The following is a 21,028-nucleotide window of genomic DNA, read 5'->3' on the forward strand; positions in this document are numbered from 1 at the left end:
TTTCATTGAGTTAGACACGGCTGTGGTCCTGTGATCAGATTGGCTGGTTTCCTGTGATTATGGTTTCAGTGTGTCTGCCCTCTGATGCCCTCTCGCAACACCTACCATCTTACTTGGGTTTCTCTTAGCTTGGACGTGGGGTATCTCTTTACAGCTGCTCCAGCAAAGCGCAGCAGCTGCTCTTTACCTTGGATGAGGGGTATCTCCTCATGATGGCCCCTCTTGACCTTGAACGTGGAGTAGCTCCTCTCAGTCCTCCTGAGCCCATGCAGCCACCACTCCTTGGATGTTGGGTTGCTCCTCAGCACTTCTAGGTAGAATTGTGCAAAGTCACTATCCCCAATTCCTTGTTTTCTAGGCTGTATCGAACCATTGCAGTCAGGCCCTATTTTCCATTCCTCCACTGAAACCATTCTTATCAAGGTTACTGATGATATCCTTGTTGCCAAAGTCAAGGGAACACTTGAAACTTCTAGTTTCATCTTTATTCTGTACACATTTCTTCACACCATAGTCTCCAGAAACTTTTTGGAACACAGTGACCGCTCCTCCCAGTGTCTTGCTGGAACCTCCTCACCTTTACAGTTTCTAAGTTTCAAAGTGGTCTCTCTCTTAGGCCTGAAACCTATTCTCTTCTGTCTAACTATTCATTCTCTAAAAGACCCTATCCATTGAATAAAGATTTGAGTTTTATTTCTATGTGCTGTAACTTCCAACTTGTACCCTAAGTATTAACCCTTCTCTTGACTGTTACCACCAAATTCCTTCTTACTGTCTCTACTTAGATATCTCATAGTCATCTAAATTTGAGATGTCCAAAACTGAAGTATTAATTCTACTTCTAAATCTCCTTCCTGAATTTTCATTATTGGACATCCAGTTTTTTCAGGCCCAAAATGTAAAGTTATCTGGACTCCACACTTTCTCTTACATCTTCTTATAGCCTGTTAGGCAATTTGGCGAGCTCTATCTTTAAACTACATACTTCACCCATTGTTTACTAATTGCCAAGGTTTTGGAAAGAAAGCAAACAAACAAACAAAAACATACGCATGACATTTGAATTCTATGCTACATGTATGATTTTCAAATTTTCATCATCTCTTAAGTGGGAAATTAAGCCAAACGAGTAAAATTAATGTAATTTAAATTCTAGTGTTATGGTAAATGAAACTAAATAAAAAATTTGGTAAAATAAAATTTGTTCTCATTGTGAATATTTTTCAAAAATCTGTCACCCTGTGGTATAATTGTTCTTTCTAGTCAGTTGGCAAAATAGAAAGTCCAGAACTAAAAACATTGTTATATGTTCTATTTATTTCTTATAATCTTCAAAGACTTATTAGAACTTCTTAGTAAACCAGATGCTCTCATCACAGTTTATATTAAGTGTCTAGGTCAGTTCTCACCTGATAAAGGAAATTATGGGAAAGCAATATTATAGGAAATAGTGTATAATAGATTTATGAATTCATGAAAGTAATTCTGTCACAGAGAAACTGCATAATAGCAATGTTCTTTTGGGATAAATCTTAGTGCCTCAGATAAATTGTCTTTTTGTTTATTTATGGCAAAGTCTGTTGTTAAGGTAACAACTATATAGAACCATCATGTCTATATGGTGTGATCAAATCTTCCACTTAGGACAACATCTTTTCTCTCCAACCTGACAGTAAATAATCAATGGTCCCATAAACAAAATTTCTCTTTCACCTGATTGCTCAGCAATTGAATTTTACTCAGTGTGACTTTGTTTCCTATAGTATTAGATTCAGTTCAGTTCAAAGACTCAGCTTGAATAAATGATAATTCTTACTGGGACAATTCTAGATATGTAGTACAGAAACTTTGGAAATGAATCCCTGAATAAAGAGCCCTTAAATGTGTATTCAATTCAAATGTTGATAAAACTCCATCTATACCCCACAATTGATTTTTCTGGATTCAGTTCTTTCAGAAAATGTTTCTTTTGTCTAGAAGTTAAATATTTTGTTCAATTGAAGTTTTCTATTTTTGCCATTTGCCACTCTATCCACTTTTGTGAAAGGTGAATAGGTGCAAAGAGCAATTTTCCCTTCTCAAAAGTTGAACATTTTTACAGTAGCCATACAGTGCAGCCTTCATGGCATCATACTAACACATGCCTACAAGTTTTTCTCTTTTGTGGACAAATCAATCAAATAGAAGATTGAAGGAAAAATAAACACATTAATTAATCAAGGATCCTGAATCATCACTGACATGAGAGATCTAGATTTGCTTTCACATCCATTATTTTCTATTCTTTGGAACATATATTCATTGAAATATTATAGCATACTAAAGAGTTAAGAAGATGCTTTGAAATTTTTATGATCTACTAAGATATATAGCTCTTTATAATCCATTAATGAACGAAACAAGACAAAAGTAAAAGTTAATTGTTTTAATGACACAATTGTACAAATTGTTGTTGCTTAGTGTAGGTAAAAGAATGTTGAGGGCTAAGGTATACTTTGAGTAACTTAATTCCTTATCTTAATCAATATAAACTGTCTCTTTTGGCTCTTTGAGCATCACCATGGTAGTTGATGAGAGCAAACATCATATGAAAGTTGGCAAAAAGGGACCCAAGGAGAAAGTGGTTGACTGTTTTTCTAAGAAAGATTGGTATTATGTGAAAGCACTAGTGTTTTCCCAGTATTTCTTATATGAAATACATATTTCTTATATGAAAACACTAGTCATGAGAACTCAAGGAACCAAAACAGTATCGGATGGCCTCAAGGGTCATGTTTTTGAAGTGAGCCTTTCTGATCTGCAGTATGACGAAGTTGCCTTTAGAAAATCCAGGCTAGTTCTTGAGATTGTTCAGGGCAAAAACTCCCTGACTAATTTCCATGGAATGGATCTTTTTGATTTTTTATTGGGCACTAAAGGATGGGTTGGGAACTATCTCTCCAAGTTATGCCTCATTAGGCATAAATTGATTCTAATTTTCCTAGGATAGCTTTCAGAACATTTTCTTTTTCTTAGAGCTCTGCTCTTGCTAGCGGTAGCCTCTTCAGGTCCACTGCTGAGTGGCTCCTCCCTGGAAGATAATTTCCTCTTTTTCTTGAGGACTCTTTTGTTTCCTGACTCTTCAGGGTGACTAACTGGTTCCTCTTTGGGGAAAGATTTCTTCTTCTAGGGAAGACTTCATGGTAGGGATCTTGTTGTTCACTTGCTAAGTCTAGTCCAACTCTTTGCGACCCCATGGACTGCAGCATGCCAGACTTCTCTGTCCTTCACTATCTCCTGGAGTTTGCTCAGATTCATGTTCATTGAGTCGGTGGTACTCCCTTGAAAAAACGTGCTCCATGGTCTAAAACTGGCAGATCATGATTGAACTTCATGTTGATGTTAAGATTATGGATGGTTCTTGCTTTGTCTGTTCCGTATGGGTTTTACTGAAAAATGCAGCAATCATATCCTGAAGACCACTTATGCCCAACACCAGCAGGTCTGCTAGATCCACAAGAAGATGATGGAAATCATGACCTGAGAGGGGCAGACAAATGACTTGAAAGAGGTGGTCAATAAATTAATTCCAAACAGTATTGGAAGAGACATAGAAAAGACTCACTAATCTATTTATCCACTCCATAATGTCTTTGTTAGAAAAGTAAAAATGCTGAAGAAGCCTAAGTTTCAATTGGGAAAATTCATGGAGCTATATGGTGAAGGCAATAATTTTAGAAAAGCTACTGGGGATGAGACAGGTGCTAAAGTTGAATGAGCTGATGGATATGAGCTACTGGTCCAAGAATCTGTTTAAAATTCAGGCTTTTAATGATGACAAATAAAAGATCTTATTTGTGGTTAAAAAAAGAAAAAATGTAAACATAGAGTACTGAAAAGAAGATAGATATCTGAATTACTAATATAAGCATACAACTTGATTGTTAGTTGCTTGAATGGTCACAAGGCACAGAATTGCCCACAATTTGGCAGTTAGGTTATACAATCATCTGTAAATGGACAACTCTAATCCTGTGTAATTTAGTGGCTGCTCCAGTCATTCATTTAATTTCAAATAGTTTGGTATGAAGGAAATGTAAATATTGGAAATTATTGTAGAATGATGTAAAATACCCTCTGATTGGTTACAAAGGTATGCATGTGGCCTGCTAAGTAGCTTCAGTCATGTCCAACTCTTTGCAACCCTATGGACTGTAGCCTGCCAGGCTCCTCTGTTCATGGGATTCTCCAGGCAAAAATACTGGAGTGAGTTTGCCATGACCTCCCCCAGGGGATTTTCCTGACCCAGGGATCTAACCTCCTTTTCTTATGTCTCCTGCATTGGCAGGCAGGTTCTTTACTACTACTGCCTCCTGGAAAGCCCTACAAAGGTAAAGTGAAAGTGAAAGTGGTAGTCACTTGGTCATGTCCTACTCTTTGCGACCCCATGGAGTGTAGCCCATCAGGCTCCTCTGTCCATGAAATTCTCCAGGCAAGAATATTGGAATGGGTTGCCATGCCCTCCTCCAGGAGATGTTCCCAACCAAGGGATAGAACCCAGGTCTCCCACATTGCAAGCGGATTCTTTACCATTTGAGATACCTGGGAAGCTCCTACAAAGGTATAGATACTATTAATACTACTCTATGCTGTTTCCCACATTCATAATTGAAGGAAATGCTAAATTTCAGTAGAGGTTTATGAAAATAAAAATGTCAGCCTTTTCCATATCGGAATACTTACCTTCCTTGAATTCTGTGCAAAAACTTCAATTTAAGAACTCCTGATTTATGGAGTTTGACAAGTCAACTCAAAGATAACCTGGGAAAATATAATTCAGGAGGAGTACAGTCAGTCTTTGCCCTTGAAGAGTTAACAGTTAAATAGAGATGTAGCACATGCTGATATTGCATAGCATTCCTAAGTTATTTAAGTCTATTTTAATTTTGTGGGGGCATGGGGATTTCCAAAGGCATGCAATGTCTAAGCTTAAATAGGGGAAGTGGTCAGTTGCCACTGTCTTGTAAATAGTAGAGCTTGTTAATACCATGGCATTAATGTAGTCATTTTTTAATGTCTGCAAGTGATGTAGGTATTCATAAGAGCTACATTGATGCTTAGTGGGTTCTTCAACTGGAATTCAAAATATAAGGCATACTCTTAGCAAAGCAGTTTTGATAACTCTGAAATAATTGATATTTCTTCAAAGAAACAGTGCTTAGGAGTGTCATTTATCTTTGAGGGCATCAATAGATTTACTTCCAATATGCCTGATTATAACTAGAACAGATCTAATTCATATGTGTACAATCCTTCCAAGTAGGCTGCTTTTTGGTTAATGTATTTAGCTGGATCTAGGAAAGCCTTTAGCTGTGTGTAATGCTGTCTCAGCCTTTAGTACACAGTGAGTATGGCATTTTGAGCTATCTGACTTAGATTTCTATTGACAGAACTGTATTCATTTTCATGCAATACCATTAACCTAACAACTGTCTTCCTTTGTTCCCCTGCCAAGAGAACTATTATCCTAGAAAAATTTAGCACATTTTCCAGAGATGTCCAACTTACAACCAGGTTGTAGCTCAGCCAAAGCATTGGGGAATGTGACTCAAAGATAGAGTGTGACAGAAATCAATGAGAAACAGCTGAGAACAGTGCAATTCTATAATAAAATAATTTATTATTGGTACTGACTTCAGAATCATCAGCAGACATTCATCAGGCACTTACTATGTGCTGCCACTGTGCTGCCACCTATGTGCCTGTCACTGTTTGTGCTGCCCACTGTGTGCCTGCCACTGCCGTTACATGTTTGGTCACTGAACTTCCCAGACTGGATAGGCACAGCAATGACAGTCTGTAGCCTCTGAGGGACAGTTCAGGAAAAGGGGCCTTTAAGCTGAATGAGAGCCTTGTCTGAGACGTGTTAAACCAGAAAGAATAAATTAAAGTGTTTGGTTCTGCAAATAAGCATGTGAGTACAACAAATGGAAGATCAGAAAGACAAACCCAGTTGATGTAGACAGAATCTGGGAAGACAGAGCTACAGACACCAGATTCCAGCTTTTTTATTCATTACTTTTCAATTTATGTTTTTTGGCCAGAGACTGGATTTAGGGCTAAAACTGAATTATTGTTTCTAGAGCCTATGGGCCTGTAACCTTACTGGTGTTGATTTGTATGTGGTCTTCTGCTTGGATGCTTTAGTTTTTGTGTGGTTGGAAAGAGATTTGTTTTGGTATAATAGGAACATCAACCAGGAAGACCAACAGAAAGAATGAAAACTCTTTTATTACAGACACTGTCTCATTCTTGAGATGATTTGGAGGACTTGATACAGAGATGAATTAGCATCATAAACATGAGATGTGTTCATAAATGACTTCACTTGACTATGGTAACAAGCATTAGTACTTTGAAGTTTCAGGACAAGTGCTTGAGGAGAGAGCCATTAGCTCCTCCACCTCCCTGCATTGCACATCACTCTGTAGGGAAGCTTTGAGGCCATAGTGGCATGTCCAGAGGAGAAGCAGAAATAGTGTTTCTGTTGGGTATGTAGGAAAGTGCTACAGAAGATCCAGACATGACTCTGCAAATAGACAGCCATCACTATTGTCAAGGTGACTGAAGCAGAAAAGCACTAATAATAATATTCCTGTTCACCTTAATATGTGTTTGGGTCATAAGGATATAGAGGCTTGTAAATAAACTAAAATAGCTATTTATGTAATTTGTTGTGATTCAAACAATATTGCTTTGAAATTTCTCAAACATAACAAAGATATAAAAAGGAAGCTCATGTTCTCTGTCTAGTACTGTTATACATTACCCATCACTTTGGCATCCTAACATGGAACAGAAGAAGGGGTATGATAGAGATCTTGATGACACAGACCACAAGAAATACTGTGCTTGGTGGAGGAGACAGAAAGGCTAAGACATCCTGAGGCCAGTTCTGATAAGTGATAGCTCCTAGTGCAGCATCACAGCTACTTTTGAAGTAGAACTTAGATAAGGCATCTTTTCTGGACTCAGAGATACACCCGGTGTGGTAAGGGGATGACACTTGAAGGGGTTGGACAGCCTGTTGCTCTGCCAGTAAGGTCAACCAAACTTGAAATTTATATCAACTTAGAATATGCTCTGTAGGAACTGGTGACAGCTGGATTACATATATGATAAATCTCAGTGGAAGCTGAAATGAACAACTAATCAAAGTCAAATAAAAATTCTACAAACCATCAAAATTGCATAGTTCAAGATTATATCTTGTTGATCGCACAATTTGATTCAAAGTTAAAAGTTAAAATGCATAGAAACTAATAGGCTGATTTTCTCTTAGGCACATTTCCATGAAACTTAATTATGGATTATCTAAGCTGACAATTTATGTCATATGAATTTTCTTTGGCAAACAGTTGATTTATTGAAGTTTGGAATGAAATATTATGAAAATAAAATGCTCTAATTGGAATACATGCCTGAGTAGAGGGCCAACTCACATATGGTACAAGATAAGACAAGGCTGTGTCTATAAGCAGGGCCAATATTTCTTCAAAATGTAACTATGAAGCTACTCAAATCCTGGACTATGTGTCAATCAAAACCTCAAAGTTTGGGGCTACGTAGTATTACATGAACATTTTAGTCTTGAAATGTCAAAAGCATTTCAAACATCCAGTGCAATCATTAAAAATTCTTAATATCATACTCATGGGTTGCAAAATGTCAAGTAGTGAAACAGTCTAAGAACAGGTTTCAAAACATATCTCCAAGTATCTGAGTGATTTTACCTACTCTCTAGGATTCATAAATATATACCAATTAAATGTTAGAGGATAGCTGCCAAAATTTGAGTCTTAAAATTATTCTTTCTGACAGTAATTGAAAGCAGGCTTAATTGAAACTACTTTTATATTTGATGATAGAAGTATACCATCAGCATGCTTTCCTGCCCTGTTTTAAAGGGAGAAAATAAAGAGATGACAGAAAATGATATTTTCCACCCAGTCCAGAGTGTCCAATCCAAGCACAATAAGGCTGGGCTTGTTATGATACATTGATATAATCCTGATGCAATCCCATGTTAGGATTTCCTATTAACTCCCACTGAAATAAGTTTAATCAAATATTTCCAATTAAACTGATACATCTGTTGGGAGAGAAATGGCCTGAAGGACAGAAGGCTAAGTTTTTAATCTTTCTCAACAGGGATTCTATCAACTCACCAAAGGATCCTGTTTTACATGATTGAAAAATATATAATAAATACAATTAAAAAAATAAATCAAGACATATAAAGACAGATTTCAAAACTTCTGGGATAGAGTATGTTAGAGGCAGATCTTACGTGATTTATCAGTGTTGGGGGAAGTCTTTTAGAGGATGTGACTACCTGTTGACTCAAAATCTGAACCTGGGTAATCAGAGGCTGCTCAATCCTATTCCAGTCCTTGGAATGTGCCCTCTGTGTTACCCATGTTAGAAGCTGCCCAAGGACACAGCTTTAGATAGTGATGTAGTGTTGAGACCATCTGGACTGTGTAAGTGACTGTGTCCAGTTAAGACTTCTACATAAACTTTAGGATTCTAGTAGGTGGGTGAGGGGGGCTTCCCTGATAGCTCAGTTGGTAAAGAATCCACCTGCAGGAGACTCTGGTTCAATTCCTGGGTCAGGAAGATCCACTGAAGAAAGGATAGGCTATGCACTCCAGTATTCTTGGGCTTCCCTTGTGGCTCAGCTGGTAAAGAATCCACCTGCAATACAGGAGACCTGGGTTCAATTCCTGGGTTGGAAGATCTCTTGGAGAAGGGAAGCTACCCATTCCAGTATTCTGGCCTGGAGAATTCCATGGACTGTATAGTCCACGGGGTCACAAAGAGTCGGACGTGTGGGTGAGGTGGGTGAGGAGATCTACTCATCTTTTTGCAGCCCAAGATGCCTTAAGTAAATTCCCTTGCTTTCTAAAATTGCCACTTACCAATCTGGAGTAGTGTGCTTCTTTTTCTGATATTCCCTTGCCCTGTGTGTACAGGAGTCAATTTTCAACCCATCAAACAAAAGCTGGAGGGACATGTTCCTTTAATAGATGACAACTGGCTATTTGGGTGAGTTTGATAAAATCACAGTGGCCATCCTTCCTTTATCTATGTCAAGCCTAATTTTTAATCTTTAGTTTGAGAAATAGACTTAAAACTCAAATATGATATTTAGGACATGAATAAATAGTCATTAATATTAAAACTTATTAGAAAAACTAATTTAATTGTTCAGAACCATATCTCTTTTGAATACTACCCAGACATGTTCCAGCTAAGGAATCTTAGTAATTGGAGGGAAGTGTGATTGATTTACTAGATTCTTTTGGAAGGATCAAAGCAGTGGAATTTTAATGTGATTTGGCACCAGTCAAATGAAACAGCTATTTACAAAGTTTGAACTGAAACTAGCAAACTGGCATCATCTCATCTATTAAGTGACATATTCAAGCCAGTTCCTAAAACACATAGCGTGAACAGTTTCTAGATCAAGTCACCTTATTTGCACTAAAAATAATAACTATCTCCTCCACTTTTCCCATCCTTTGAAAGTGTATTGAGAAGCTTAATAATACCACTTGGATCCTTAGCAAAGTCATCTAAGGGTGCTAGATGGAGAGACTGCCAGCAGACGTTTCTGCACATATTCCCTTCTTTGAGATGTAGCATAACATAAGGTTCATTCAGTATCCCACTGTTATATATGTTATAGTCTATTGGTTTTAGAATATATAAAGCTGTTCATTTGAGTACTATATGTTCAGAAATGTTAAGACAATATTATTTAAGTATACTAAGAATGACATCTTGTAAGAGAGAAAGAAAAAAATAAAATAAAATTGCCCTGGTAAGGATTAATCAATTTCCCAATGGGTACACTTTTTTTCCTTAAAGTAACTAACCTTGGGAACTAAATAAGTGAAATTGAAGTTTTTATAGCTCAAAATACTAAAATATTAGATATTTTATATAATTAGTTAATATATCTTTTTCTTGAATGGAGAAGTTCAACATTTTAAAGAAGTTATTTTTCTTCAAAATAATGCAAATTTTAAGAAAAAGATATCTTAAAACTCAGCATTCAGAAAACTAAGAATATGGCATCCAGTCCCATCACTTCATGGCATATAAATGGGGAAACAATGGAAACAGTGAAAGACTATTTTCTTGGGCTCCAAAATCACTGTGGACAGTAACTGCAGTCATGAAATTAAAAGACTCTTGCTCCTTGGAAGAAAAGCTATGACAAACCTAGACAGCATATTAAGAAACAGAGACACTACTTTGCTGACAAAGGTTCATCTGGTCAAAGCTATGGTTTTTCCAGTAATCATGTATGGATGTGAGAGTCAGACCAAGAAGAAGGCTTAGCTTTACAGTCACCCCTCTTGATGCTGACATAAAGCTTTCAAACTGTAGTGTTGGAGAAGATTCCTGAGAGTCCCTTGAACAGCAAGGAGATCAAACCAGTCAATCCTAAAGGAAATCAATCCTGAATATTCATTGGAAGGACTGAAGCTGAAGCTTTGGTAGTTAGGCCACCTATGTGAAGAGCCAACTCATTGGAAAAGACCCTGATGCTGGAAAAGATAGAAGACAGGAGGAGAAGGGGATGACAGAGGAGAAGATGGTTGGATGGCATCACTCACTCAATGGACATGAGTTTGAGCAAGCTCCTGGAGACAGTGAAGAACAGGGAAGCCTAGAGTCTTCAGTCCATGGGGTTGCAAAGTGTTGGACATGACTGAGTGACTGAATAACAAAAAAATACAAAAGTTAATGCTTTCTTTGACCAAACGAAAAATTTTGAACCAACAGTACATGGGGTCACAAAGAGTCAGACACGACTGAGTGACTAAGCACAGCACAGCATAATAGTCCCTGGGTTTTCCTTTTCTCTCATGTATTCCACGATTGAAGTCGAAGATGCATATAACTTGGAAATGTTAGTGAGTTCAGTTCAGTTCAGTTGCTCAGTCATGTCCAACTCTTTGCAACCCCATGAACTGCGACATGCCAGGCTTTCCTGTCCATCACCATCTCCTGGAGTTTAATCAAACTCATGTCCATCGAGTCGGTGATGCCATCCAACCATTTCATCCTCTGTCGTCCCCTTCTCCTCCTGCCTTCAATCTTTCCCAGCATCAGGGTCTTTTCCAATGTGTCAGTTCTTCACATCAGGTGGCCAAGTATTGATAGCTTACAGTGAATGGTGTAAGATTTAGCTGAAGATTTAGCTTTGGGACCAGCGACCAGGCTTGATCACTCAAGAGCTTTTGTGTAACAGAGTTTTATTAAAGTATGAAAAGGGACAGAGAAAATTTCTGCATAGACATAAGAAGGGGGACAGACAGTGCCCCCCTCGGCTAGTGTTAGCAAGGGAGTTATATACTTTTTAATTACTTATTACAGTAAATCAAAAGAATGTCTGGAGGTTGTAAAGATCTTACTAGACCCACTCCCATAATTTACATTTTAAGATAACAGGATTAGCCAGAAGGTTTTCAGGAAGGTGAAACTGTCCTCAAGCAGGATACTTGTTGTTATATAATCCTTAGTACAGAGTTTAAACTGAATTGTTTGTTGTGTAGTCATCAGTTCCAGGCTTAAAGAAAGAAAGCATTTTATATGACTAAGACTAAGGAATGTTTAGGGGGAAAAAAAGTTTGTCCTTTCCTCCTCCTTGAGAACCCCAGACCCCCATCTCCATTTCAAGAGCCCCAGACCCCTTTCTCCTCCTCAGGAACCCTGGACTTCTTTTCAACCTTCTTTCCTGTTTATTTATGTGTTATGGAGAAATTATATTTTATGGTAAAAAATAATAACCTGGCATACATTTAAGGCAAATAAATTAAATATAAGAAGTTTAATTCTCCCTATTGAAAAGAAGGGAAGAGACCTATCCCAATTTTTTCTTATAGCACTTATTTTGGAAAACTGGTAATTGCAAGCACTTTCTCCTTCCTTTAAAATGTTTATGAATACTTCCCAGGTTGGGTGCATGAGACAAGTGCTCGGGCCTGGTGCACTGGGAAGACCCAAAGGGATCGGGTGGAGAGGGAGGTGGGAGGGGGGACTGGGATGGGGAATACATGTAAATCCATGGCTGATTCGTTTCAATGTATGACAAAAACTACTGTAATGATGTGGAGTGATTAGCCTCCAACTAGTGAAAATAAATGGGAAAAAAAAAAAAGTTAAATCAGTACTCAAAAAAAAAAAAAAAACTAAATGGACCTTTTGTTGGCTTTATTCCCAGCTGTGTTTTTCGCAAGGACAAGAGAACCATATCTGTGAAATATAAACATCAAGGGAGGTTGTATTCCTATATCCAGCTTCTGTAGGAGGGTAGAAACCTAACTTCAATGTCTTGCTTCAATTTGCCAAACTACCTCCTATCGTAAGGACGGACGTGAAAGCTTTGTTTTCCTCTAGCTAAATATACCAATTAACAGATAAAAGTCAGGATGAATTCTGTGTGACAAATGATCCATACTTGAGTACTTGTTATTGTTTATCTTGGAAACATGTGTGATTATAGTGTCCTTTTGGTTATATACAAGGATGAATTTCCTTTCTGCCTTTGCAATCTCTTAGCAGATTGCCTATGATGAAAGCATATTCTAGTTGAATGCTCATTCAATAATAAAAGTGTCTTTTTTTCTTTACTACTTCTGTGAAGAGGATTTCTGGGTTTGAGGGAGAGTTTATTGTTAATTATATTTTTCAATAGCTTTGACAACAGGGACAGGAAATGTTTGGCCAGTCCTGAAGTGAATGGACAATTGAAGTCCTGTGGCCACACAAACAGTGAGGAAGAGACCCTGAATTGTAAGAAGTCTTCCTTTCTTTGACATAGGAGACAGATCCAAAAATATATTGCTGTGATTTAAGTTGAAGAGTGTTCTAACTATGTTTTCCTCTGGGAGTTTTATGGTTTCCAGTCTTATATCTATGTCTTTAATCCATTTTGAGTTTATTTTTGTATGAGAAAATGTTCTAATTCCATTCTTTTACAGGTAGTAAAAGAATGGCCAGTTTATTCATCACTACTTCTTGAAGAGACCTGTCTAAGGTAAAGGGAATAAAAGCAAACAATAAACAAATTGGACTTAATTAAGCCTAAAAGCTTTTGCACATCAATGGAAACCATCAACAAAACAGAAAGACAGCCTATTGAGTGACAGAAACTATTTGTAAATGATACAATCAATCAGAGTTATTATCCAATATATACAAACAGTTCATACAATTCAATATAAAAAAAATAATTCAACAATAATCCAATCAAAAATGGGCATAAGATTTTTTTTTTTGCATTTTATTTTATTTTTTATTTATTTTTTTTTCCATTTATTTTTATTAGTTGGAGGCTAATTACTTTACAACATTGCAGTGGTTTTTGTCATACATTGAAATGAATTAGCCATGGATTTACATGTATTCCCCATCCCGGTCCCCCCTCCCACCTCCCTCTCCACCTGATCCCTCTGGGTCTTCCCAGTGCACCAGGCCCGAGCACTTGTCTCATGCATCCAACCTGGGCTGGTGATCTGTTTCACCCTAGATATACATGTTTCGATGCTGTTCTCTTGAAACATCCCACCCTCGCCTTCTCCCACAGAGTCCACAATAAATAAAAATAAAAATGTTTTCAAAGAAGACATATAGGTGGCCAATAGGCACATGAAAATATGCTCAACATCACTAATTATTAGAGAAATGCAAATCAAAACTATAATGAGGTAACACTGTATTTGTCTTATATTTGACTAAAAATAATACCCTAGGTGTTCATCCACGTTATTGTAAATGGCAAAATTTCATTCCTTTTTATGGCTGAGTAGTACACACACCACATTTCTTTATCCATTCATCTGTTGGTGGACACCTAAGTTGCTTCCATATCTGGACTGTTGTAAATAATGCTGCTGTGAACATTGGGATGCACATATCTTTTCAAGTTAGTGTTTTCATTTTCTCCAGATATACACCAGGAATGGACCTGCTGAATCATATGGTGGTTCTATTTTTGGTTTTTTAAGAAACATCCATTCTGTTTCCCATGGTGGCTTCACCAATTGACATCCTACCAACAGTGTATAAGGTTTTTCTTTTCTCTACATCCTCTCCAAAAATTGTTATTTCCTGTCTTTTTGATGATAGCCATTCTGATAGCTATGAGATGACATCTCATTTTGATTTGCATTTCTCTGGTGATTATCAGTATTGAGAATCTTTTCATAAGCTATTTAGATCTTCTGCTCATTTTTGGATTTTTTTTTTTAATGCTTGGCTTTATGAGCTCTTTTTATATTTTGGATCAGTTGCACCATTTGCAAATATTTTCTCCCATTCTGTGTGTTGTTCATTTTGCTAATGGTTGTCTTTGTGTGCAAAAATGTTTAAGTTCCATTTGTTAATTTTTAATCTTTATATTTATTGCTCTGGGAGACAGATCCAAAAGTACATTGGTGTTATTTATGTCAGTGTTCTCCTATGTTTTCTTCTAGGGGTTTTATAGTGTCAAGTCTTATACTTAGGTCTTTAATCCATTTTGAGTTTACTTTTGTATATGGTATTAGAAAATGTTCTAATTTCATTCTTTTAAATATATCTGTCCAGTTTTCCCAGCACCACTTATTGAAGATACTGTCTTTTCTCCATTGTATGTTCTTGCCTCCTTTGTGGTAGGTTAATTGACCATAGATGTATGGGTTTATTTCTGGACTTTCTATCCTGTTTCATCAATCTGCATCTGTCTTTGTGTGAGTACCATACTATTTTGATGACTATAGCTTGGTAGTATAGTCTGAAGTCAGGAAACCTGATTCCTCCAGCTCCATTTTTCTTTCACAGGATTGCTTTGGCTACTGAGGCTCTTTTCTGTTTCCATATAAACTTTAAAATTCCTTATTGTATTTCTGTGGAAAATGTGATTGGTAATTTGATAGGGATGGAATTGAATCTGTAGATTGTCTTGGGTATTATAGTTATTTTAACAATAATCAGTTCTTTTGATTTGGATAAAGTAACACATTGGCAGAGACTCTTAGAAGGGACTCATCCCAAGCAAATGGTTATTTATGGAATGAATATCATTCTAAGAGGAAAGTAAAAATGAATTGCATAGACAGAAGGGAATACTGGAAAAAGTAGAAGAAGAAATGAGAATTAAAGTTACTTCTCTTTCACAGAAACCTCCTCCTCCTTTCTCTGGTGTCTCTGCTCCTTCTATCTCAGAGGGGGATGTGATGATATTATAAAGGGGTGCTTCCTGTCAGTAGCTGATTTCCTTACAAAGAAGGATGAGAATATATTTATTTTTGAAGCTGCTAATGATAGACCTCCTCCATTTGAGAACATAGGATTATGTACCTTTAAACATAGTTCTGGGTCCACTTCATGTTGTAAACCAGATTCTACCATCAGGATTCCTTTCGCTTTCACATACCACTTAGCTAGAAGGGCAGACATGATAAAGAGACAGAATCATGGAATGATTATGAATTTGACTGTAAGACAGTGTTCCTTTATGAAAGCAACTGGATGGAGAGTAACTGCCCTAGTTATTTGGAAAAAGGAAAACTAACAAGGTGTTAAGCTGATGAATGCCAACACAAGAAAAAAGAGCAAAATGCCATGTAGTTTATGTTTTTCCTGTCTCAAAGAGAGAAAAATTATCCTCTTCTATTTGGATAGTCAGCAGAGCTACTGCCATTTAGAAGCTACACAGAGATCCTAGGTAATTTATGTGCCTTTCTCATCAGTTGATATAACTTATTTAAAGGCTCCCTTTCCCTATGCTCTCATAGTTTGTGAAAATACTCAGAAGCATATTTTCAGTTTACAGTCAGACACATGGAAGATTTGCATGAAGTACTGTTTGGATTTCTGCAACCAACAGATTTTTACTTTTGATAGACCAAATTTTGTGGTCCAGACAATCACCATATCAAGGGAAATAGTGGCCAAGGGAAGTTAACTATCTGCCACTCCCTTTGTCCCCCATCCCCCTCACACCTGTGGAAGAGCTATGAATGTTAGATATTTTTTGAGAGTGGTAGCTAACAGTCATACTTGATATCTTTCTGGTAAAGTTAAGCTGGGTGAAATTGCTTGGTGTGCTCAGAAGATAGGTGAGATCTCCCACTGATTTCCATCTCTGGTTTGTTGAGACTGTCTCAGAGTTTACTGGCATAAATGAAAGGGCAAATCACTATTGCCCACTGGCCTAAACTGCCTTTGTCTAGGTTAAATTCCCTATTATCCAAGTCCAGGTTAGGCAAAAAGTGGTGGGGTGACAAGGACAGACTAACACTCAAATTTTAGTAGTAATTACTAAGTTTGAGAAAGACAAAGAAGAGATTAGACTGTTCAGTTAGAACTCTATAGGAAATAATCCCTATTCTGGTCAATCTATGAAGAGAAGAAAGCAAGAAAAAAAAAGATGACAAATTGTTATTTTAAGAAGCTAGAACATTGGAAGAGAAATCACAGAAAGAGACTCTGAAGGATGCAGGAATTGTAAGTATAAGAGGGTCCAGAGATCCTTGAAGGACAACCCTCAGCTAGGAAATATTTGACAAATGGCTCAAAATGGACAGTTTGAGACAGTCTTGGAGGTAGTAACCACGATGAACTGTGTGAGTCAATAACTTTTCCTCAGGCTGATCTATTCTTGCCTTTTCTGATAGCTGCTTATTCTGCAGTTTCCTGGGACAATCCTCACTTTCCATCTGGCAACAGATCAGACTGTTGCTATTTCAAGTCATCCTTTATTTGTTCCTTGCTGTGTATTCTGTATTCCCATACAGATCAGCTCTCTGACTGAGAAACAGGCCTCTTTCTGCTGAATCTCCTATAACCCTATTGGGGAGAGAATTGTCATGCAAGTTATCATATTCTGTATTCCAGATGGAGTGTTTGTGGAACTCTCTTGGGAAAAAAAATAAACTTTGGCTATTCATAAAACAACACCCTTTTTCAAGAACTCAATTAGAAAGAATAAAACTGGCTATAAAAGAATTAGAAAAAATAAACAGTTTTCAAAAGGGGCATTCACTCTGTAATAGTCTCATATTTCCAATGAGAGAGGAAGGTAAATTTGACAAAAATGGCTGACCATTGTATAGATTATGGGCTTCCCAGGTAGTGTGAGTAGTAAATAACCTGCCTGCCAATGTAGGAGACTTAAGAGAAGTGAGTTGAATCCCTGGGTCAGGAAGATCCCCTGGAGAAGGGCATGACAACCCCTTCAGTATTCTTGCCTGGGGAATTCCATGGACAGAGAAGCCTGGCAGGCTACAATCCACAGGATTGCAGTCAGATACAACGGAAACAACTTAGCACATAAGCATGAACCATAGATTGGTGTCTGTGGTTGTGTTATGTCTAACTCTTGCAACCCCATGGACAAGGCTTCTCTGTTCATGGGATTTCCCAGGTAAGAATACTGAATTGGGTTGCCATTTCTTTCTCCAGGGACCTTCCAGACCCAGGGATCAAACCCTCATTTCCCACATCTCCATCATTGCAGGCAAAAATTTTTACTTCTGAGTCACCAGGAAAGCTCATATAGATTGGTATGAGACTTCAAAGAGATCAATTTGTTGTCTCATTAACCTCTGTAATTCTGAGCTGTTCTGACTTTGATACCATTGTCTGCAGTCTTTCTGTGATCAATCTGTAGTCTACTTTTTTTCTCTCTCTCTCTCTTGGAGATGGATCTGTTTTTGTTTGATTTTACTTATGAAGGACCCCAACAAAATTCCTCACAATTTTTCACATTCCTCTACTATTTTCTCAAGTCATTTATAGGAAAACTTTGAGGAATTTATCCTACCAGTAGAATCTGTAACTGTTCCGACTAGGTGATTTGCTGGTAGCCTCTGAAACTAAAGAACAATGTGAAATTAATACTTTGGTGAAATTTTCTTTGCTTTACAGATGCATAATACCTCAATAGACAAATTACTTTTGATTATCAGTGGTAAAATATTTTTCTCAGCTGTAGGCAACAGTGCTATAATCTGGGAATTAGCCCATTCTGCAGACAAAATGTCCTAGTATGAGAAAAAAATTAGACAATTTTTGGGATTAATGAAACATTGTAGCATTGTAGACAGCATATTCTAGCTTTTACAAAATGAACTGAACCTCTTATGAAGCTGTTACATGATGATTCTCCTGCTCTTCTGGCTTGCTTCCTAATATCTGAATAGGCTTTTAAACAACTGAAATTGGCTGTTGTCTCTCCCCTTGCTTTGAGAATACCAAAATTTAAAAAAATCTAACTTGAAGTAACTGATATTTCAGTTTATATTGCATACTTGATAATACCAAAATTCAAAAAAATCTAACTTGAAGTAACTGATATTTCAGCTTATATTGCATACTTGATAAAGTTTACTAATGGGTCGTATACTTGAGATAAAATGGCCAACTAAAATGGCCAACTTAAGGCTATTTGTAGCTATTTATTTTAAAACCCTTGAAGATTATATTTTGTCTGAAATTGTGTCTGTATAACCAGGCAAATTCATAGCAATTGCTGGAACTACAAGTCTTGATTTGAAGTATCACTAAATACATAATGTAAACACTACCAATAAATATATGCATAGTGTCTGACATGCAGTACGGAAAATTTTTAAAAATAGAATTTTACTTTCAATAAGAATTTTTTAAAAGCTATGAAAATGGATAGCTGGTTTGTTAGGAACTTTACAACTGCCTGCTCAGGAATCAGTACTTCCTTTTGTTCACCAAGGAACAGAAGCTGCTGTTAAAACATGGCAGAGCCTGATGTAAAGCTCTACTTTTAAAATAATTTTTTAAATGTTCATTTTAAAATCCATGCTTCACAAATGGATTATAATAGGTACTAGAACAACTTTGGGAACCATGGGAATTACCTAACAATATAATTCCTATACCACAGTCTGATTTACTTGGTTAATGTTATGGTATGAACAAAATTTTCTTAACACAAGAGGAATATTAGAGACACTAGACTGTTAATATACCTGCCAAAAAGATTAAATAACTCAAAACACATTTTTACAATGTACTATTTATCAGAAGAATTCTTCCTAATGTGAGTACAGGAAGCCCTAGTCAACTTTACCAGGAACCAGATAGCAGTTGGCTTTTATAGAATTCATACCTAGGAAAAAGTAAGAGACTTGTCTGCTTCAGGTGTGTATAATGTCTGGATGGCCTGAAGTCTTTGCTTCTTCAAAAGTTGATGCTCAGGCAATGTTAAAACTCTCTTATTATATATAATTCCCATTTTGGGAATACAAGAGCACATTGACTAAGACAGAAAAGATTCTTTTAATTCTACTGTTGCAAAGGAATTATGCATAAGTTTGCAGACTCCTATAACCTCCAGTCCTCTGAACAAGAGTGAACGAGTCAAACTCTACAGAAACTCCTTGGCTAAAAATCCAGCAGTCTGCTGGGTTAAGATGGCCTAGAACTTTACCACTAGCCTAATTAAAAATTAGAATGACCCCTGGAAGCAAGCATGGTATCTCTCCTATTAAATTTTTGTTTGGCAGGCCTATGACTTGAAGTCTGAGACTATGTCCAATGCCTCACATAAATGACTCCTGCTATAATCATATTCAGCACTAAGAAGGGCTTCTCTAATCCCTTGAAACCCTGATATTTAAAGTCACTTGGAAGTAATATCAGAGGAAGTTAGCTCCCACAATCAACTGAGAAATAAAAAATGTTCCTCATGCAGATGTTCCAGTAGAGAGATGATCATCATGTTTTCAAGGACTTTTCCAAGTGTGTATCTCTCATTATGCCTTCCTTTCAGATACTATAGTTCATGTATAGTTTTCTCCTCTTTAGATACAATTAACCAAACATGAGTCATTTCCATTATAATTAATGTACTGTTGACATTTACTCCTATTTTATTACTAGGAGATATGGAGCTAGAGACCTAACCAAAGGTCCTTTTCACACAACAGAGTGAAAAATTTTAGTCCTTTTTGCCCTCTGCCTATGGCAACTCAGACTTAAAGTCATCTTGCCTCAACTAAAGATTTAGAGTAAAAGAGCATAGTTGTTTAATACAACCACAATCTAAACTACCTATATGAGAGTTGGACTATAAAGAAAGCTGAGCACCGAAGAACTGATGCTTTTGAACCGTGGTGTTGGAGAAGACTCTTGAGAGTCCCTTGGACTGCAAGGAGATCCAACCAGTCCATCCTAAAGGAGATCAGTCCTGGGTGTTCATTGGAAGGACTGATGTTGAAGCTGAAATTCCAATACTTTAGCCACCTGATGAGAAGAGCTGACTCATTTGAAAAGACCATCATGCTGGAAAGATTGAGGGCAGGAGGAAAAGGGGACAACAGAGGATAAGATGGTTGGATGGCATCTCTGACTCAATGGACATGAATTTGAGTAAATTCTGGGAGTTGGTGATGGAGAAGGAGGCCTGGCATGCTACAGTCCATGGGATCGCAAGGAGTCGGACATGACTGAGAGACTGAACTGAACTGAAAATAGAGCTTGTTTTTGAAAAGTGACTATAATGGCTGTCATATGGTTTTCAGTGGGTATGTATCTGTCTTCATATTGCTCAAGTCTTTACTTTTCATACTTCCATACTTGCTTCACCTCTCATGCTGTTCTCCATCTTCTCTTCTTCCAGGTTCTCTTTCCTTTTGTAAGCAAAGATACATAGTCCTCTCATTATTTTGACATCACTTTCCAGACTTAATTAGACTGTGAGTTGAGGGTGGGAAGTCACCTTTCAAAAATTTAAAATACTACACTAAATAAAACAATTTTCTCTCAATAAAAATGTTGCGGCTCAGAAGGTGCAATAATGGAAGAACTTTGATTTGTAAGTCAACCCTTTCTCTCCCCAGCCTCTCTCTCTCTTCCTCTCTTTATGTCTCTGTCTTTCTCTTATCAGTTTCTACAATTTCTGGATTATTATTAGCCTTACTTCATTATCACTCAGATTCCAGTTTATTTT

The 21,028-nt window shown here is 37.1% G+C and overlaps 1 long non-coding RNA gene and 1 pseudogene across 1 annotated transcript in view; both read left to right on the forward strand.

The window, feature by feature from the left end:
* The window catches only part of LOC139035543 (uncharacterized), a 451,068-nt gene that overhangs the window by 402,663 nt on the left and 27,377 nt on the right, over positions 1 to 21,028 (forward strand). The window lies entirely within an intron of this gene.
* LOC110130169 (small ribosomal subunit protein eS1-like) lies at positions 2,561 to 3,796 on the forward strand (annotated as a pseudogene).

The sequence above is a fragment of the Odocoileus virginianus genome, chromosome 1 (genome assembly GCF_023699985.2).
Source record: "Odocoileus virginianus isolate 20LAN1187 ecotype Illinois chromosome 1, Ovbor_1.2, whole genome shotgun sequence".
Lineage (NCBI taxonomy): Eukaryota > Metazoa > Chordata > Mammalia > Artiodactyla > Cervidae > Odocoileus > Odocoileus virginianus.